Below are 4,957 nucleotides of genomic sequence, written 5' to 3'. Positions count from 1 at the left end.
ATTAAGGACAGTATTTGAAAATGCACTACAAATAAAATAAAGTGGAAAGTTAAATGAGTAATACACTAATATCTGTTCTACATATGTCAAACAAAGGATAGTCTTTGTTTCTTGCTTTCAAAAAGCATGTTGTTGTTGTTGTTGTTGTTGTTGTTGTTATGTGCCATCGAGTCAAACCTGCCTCATAGCGACCCCTCCTTGGGTTTCTGAGGCAGTATCACTACGGAAGTAGGATTCCCAACCTTCCTTCCGAGGAGTGGCTGGTGGGTTTGAACCGCCAGCCATCTGGTTAGCAGGCAAGTGTCTTAGCCACTATGCTACCAGAGCTCCCTCAAAAAGCATTTGGATACAATATTTCAGAGGTCTCTATCAAGCAGCATTATTGATTTTAAGTAAAATATAATGAACATTTATTTGAAGACAGTATATATTTTAATTAGGAGCTCTGGTAGTGTAGTGCCTAAGGCACTTGACTGCTAACCAGAAGGCTGGTGATTCAAACCCACCAGCCACTCCTAGGAAGAAAAGTTGGGCAATCTACTTCCATAGTGATACCACCTTGGAAACTCAAGGAGGGGTCGCTGTGAGTTGGGTCCTACTCGACAGCACATAACAACAACAAAATGTATTTTAATTAGTTTTATGTACAGTATGTAAATCATGATTGCCTGCATTTGATTTTTGGCTGGGAATCTTCACATAAAGCGAAGCAATCAAACTATACATCACATTGCCTGCATTTTTTCTTCTACTTTATTTACTGCATTTTCTCCTTGTCATACTGGATTGGTTTCAATGATTTGGTCTATTTTCTCCCTTCATTTGTTTTCCTTTTAAGGTTTTCTGTATATGTCTACTTACTATATTCCTGGATTACTGGTTTTCCCATGTCTTCATTCTTTCCTCTTGGGGGCAATTTATCTACTTTGCTCCCTCCCCAATAAGCATGTGTTCCCATCAAGATTGATTTTAATTATTTTTTCCTTTCCAAATGATGAGTCAGGGAAACACTGCAACTTTAATTCAATATTCCACCAGGGATAATGGCTTCTCTATATAAACAAGGCTACCTTAAAATTGAAGTTCTTATGTTTCCTAATGAGTTGGCAGCATACAGGATGCATTTCTATGTTCAAAGAATTCATAACTGTGGCTTATTGGATCATCATAACTGTCATTCAGGAGAAATTCCCAAGCGTAAGTCATAGGGCTACTGAGATAACTGTTAGCTTTAAACCTGCACCTCTAGCTTCCTTGAAACTCATATATTTGGGATTCCAAGGGTAGCTCTTGGAATGCTTTAGGGTGAGGAGAAATTTTTCATAATTTAATAGAATAAATTTTTCTGTACAAAATTGCTCAATGAAACAGGACATAGTTACTGAATTGATGAGGGAGGAGAGGGAGATAAAAGAGTTAGAGATGACTCTAGGGTTCTGACCAGACAAAGGATGTTGGTATTCACCAGAGAAGGAATATAAAAGGAAAACAGAATTTTAAAGGAGGGATAAATAATTTAGGTTTTACTTACACCTTTATTGGGGCATAATCAATAGACAATGAACTATGCATATTTAAAATGTAAAACTTGATGAGTCTTGACATATGTGCATAACCATGAAACCATCACCACAATCAACATAATGAACATTCCCGTCGTGCTCAAAAGCTGGTATTCCTTTGTAATACATCCTTCCATCCTCCCCCATCCACAGAACCGCTGCTCTGCCTTCTGTCACTACATTACTTTGGACTGTATAGAATTCTATACAAATGGAATAATATAGCATTAACTTTTTTTTTTTTTTTTTCTGACCAATGTCCATCAAGAAAATAGTAACTGGAGCACCAGGATTCCATCTCCATCTGCTTATTATTATTATTATTGTGATTTGGGTGAAAATTTACAGAGCAAATTCACTTTCCATACAGCAGTTCACATACACTTTGTCTCATGACGTTGACCACAATTTACCCCAATGCAACAGCTCCCCTCCCACTTCCTCCCGACAGTGACCTCTTCCCTGTGTCCATCCCTCCATGCACTCCTGACCCCTGAGCTCTCTCCCTGTGCATAAACAGCCCTTCTTTCTCCCATAATTGTTCTCTCCAAGGAGTAGCATTAACTTCTTCTTGTTTGGTTTCTTTCATTTAGCATAATAAGTTTGAGATTCACCCATGTTGCTGTGTTTATCAATAATTCATTTCCTTTTATCACTAGCATAGTGCGTGAGACATTTGACTGCTAACCAGAAGGCTGGCAGTTCAAACTCACCAGCCACTCCTCTGAAGGAATGTTGGGCAATCTACTTCTGTAGTTATAACCACCTCGGAAACCCAAGGAGGGGTCACTATGAGTTGGGTTTGATTCGAGGACAGTGAGTTAGCTAATTTTCCATTAGATGAGGGAGGAGAGGGAGATAACCTATTGATGGACATATGGGTTATTTCCAGATTTAGGTTAACACAAATAAAGTTTCTGTTAATATTGAGTACAAGACTTTGTGTGGATATGTGCTTTCATTTCCCTTGGGCATACTTTCATTTACAGCTTGTATAAATTCTACCAGGTGTAGAATAGCTGGGTTGTATATCAGGTGTATGTTTAACTTTTAAAGAAAGTGCCAAACAGTTTCCCAAATTTATTTTAGCATTTTACATTCTCACCAGCAGTGTATGTGAGTTCCAATTGATTCACATCCTTGCCAACAGTTGGTATAATCAAGCTTTTTAATTTCAGCCATTCCAGTGGGTGTATACCAAACCAAACTCATTGCCATTTAGTTGATTCTGACTCATAGTGACCCTCATTGGGTTTCCAAGGCTGTAAATCTTTACAGAAGCAGACTGACTCCTCTCTTCCATGGAGCCACTAGTGGGTTAGCCATTAGTAGGCTAACCTTTTGATTAGCAGCCAAATGCCTCAACCACTACACCTATAGTGATATCTTACTGTGTTTTTAATTTTCATTTCCATTAAGACCAATAATGTTGAGCATCTTTTCCTTATTTTCCCACTTCTTGGTGAAATGGCTGCAAATCTTCTGCTCATTCTTTAAATTGAGTTGTCTTATTACTTAGCTGTAAGGGTTCTTTATGTATTCTAGATATTAGTCCATTGTTGGACATATGTTTGGCAAACATTTTCTCCTAGTCTGTGGCTTGTGTTTTCATTTAATTTGGTTTAGGATATGGTGAATCTGAGATGTTCATGTGACATTCATATAAAACCATCTAGCAGGAAATCAGATATGGGGGTCTAGGGTGCAGAGAGACTCAGAAATCATCCCTGTATGAATTAATTTGCTCATGATTCTTTATACAAATGTTTATTGAATGAAACCACAGCAGACAGTATCAGTCCTCCTCGAATTTACATTCTAGTAATAAAAATGAACAATTAAAAAAAAAAAAAAAGGATAACTTCTCTGGGAAAACACAAACAGCAGACAACGCGGGTGCAACTGGAGGGGCAGGGTCGCAGCTGTGGTAGCAGAGCTCCCAGTGGCAAAGCTGAGGACAAGGAGTGGCTCCTCGCCATGAAGCTGGGCCATCTGGTAAGGGCATGAAGACCAAGTCTCAGGAGGAGATCTATCTCTTCTCCTTGCCCATTTATGAGTCTGAGATCACAGACTTTTTCCTGGGTATGTCCCTCAAGGATGAGGTTTTGAAAATCATGCTTGTTCAGAAGCAGATGTTCACCCACCAGTGGACCAGGTTCAAGACATTCATCGCCATCAAGGACTACAGTGGCCACGTCGGCCTGGGCGTTAAGTGCTTCAAGGAGGGAACCACTGCCATCTGTGAGGCCATCAGCCTGGCCAAACTCTTCATCGAGCAAGTGCGGTAAGGCTGCTGGGGAAGATCTGCAACCTCACGTTGTTTCCTGCAAGGTGGGGCTTTGCACTGGTGCACCTCCTCCCTGCAGCCAGAGGCACTGGCATAGTCTCGGTCCCCATGCCCAAGAAGCTGCTGCTGTTGGCCGGTGTTGATAACTGCTACATCTGGGCCAGGGGCTGCACTGCCACCTTGCCCAATTTTGCCAAGGCACTTTGATGCTATCTCCAAGACCTATACCTATTTCACTCTCACCTGTGGAAAGAGGCTGTGTTCCCCAAGTATCCCTACCAGGAATTCACTGATCATCTAAAGATCCACACCAGAGTCTCAGTGCAGAGAGGACCCAGGCTTCTGTTGTGGCCATCACATAGTGGTTTTTAACCAAGAAAAATAAAGCAAATTAATTTTAAAGAAAAGAATAAAAGAGAAAAGTATAGATTATGAGCAGTTCTAGAAATGACATAAACAGTTAATTCAGATAGCAGTGAGGATTCTCAAGTTTTCCTTGATAGAATATTGAAAGAATCAAAAGACATCAAAGACATTCTATGGAAAGACCAGCAACTTTGTTTCCTAAATCCTCTCCATTGTCTACAGTATAAAATCTAAGTTTTTGGCCAAACACACCAGGTTCTCTACTGCAGCCAGGGTCACTATTTGACTAGGCCCACCTTGACTGTCCAGTTTCCTTTTTTCTCCATATCCAATTCTAATGCTCCCCACAGTGCTGTCGTATGTCCTCCTCCATGGAGCCCCCTTTGATTTATCTTTCCTATTTCATCTCAAGTGACCCTCACTGGTGTGCATTTTATTTGTTATTTAATCATTGATGTTTAATGTTTTCACAAGTGAGCTGGTTGAGGGCCAGGGTTGCACTTCTTTGTAGCTCCCAGTGACTGAGAGATGATTAACACATAGTGGGTAAGCAACAAGGTATCATTTTATAGATTTATAATGACACCAAAATCAAAGAGAATTTAGTTTTCCATTTTAAAGGTGTTAAGATGTAACCCTTTTACCATGCACTTAATATCCAGAAGAATGAAAACCTATAGTTAATTATCAGAAAGAAAAATTTTACTGTTGCATACTCAAGGAAGGGTGGGCAATTTACTTT

The 4,957-nt window shown here is 39.9% G+C and overlaps 1 pseudogene; it reads left to right on the top strand.

The window, feature by feature from the left end:
* The first annotated feature begins 1,043 nt into the window (after positions 1-1,043).
* LOC103205959 lies at positions 1,044-4,211 on the top strand (annotated as a pseudogene).
* The last annotated feature ends 746 nt before the right edge of the window (positions 4,212-4,957 follow it).

This window comes from Orycteropus afer, unplaced genomic scaffold (genome assembly GCF_000298275.1).
Source record: "Orycteropus afer afer isolate SDZICR_OR568_19922 unplaced genomic scaffold, OryAfe1.0 scaffold00011, whole genome shotgun sequence".
Classification (NCBI taxonomy): domain Eukaryota; kingdom Metazoa; phylum Chordata; class Mammalia; order Tubulidentata; family Orycteropodidae; genus Orycteropus; species Orycteropus afer.
The sequence above is the reverse complement of the archived record's forward strand: the minus strand, read 5'-3'. Positions and strand labels throughout refer to the sequence as shown.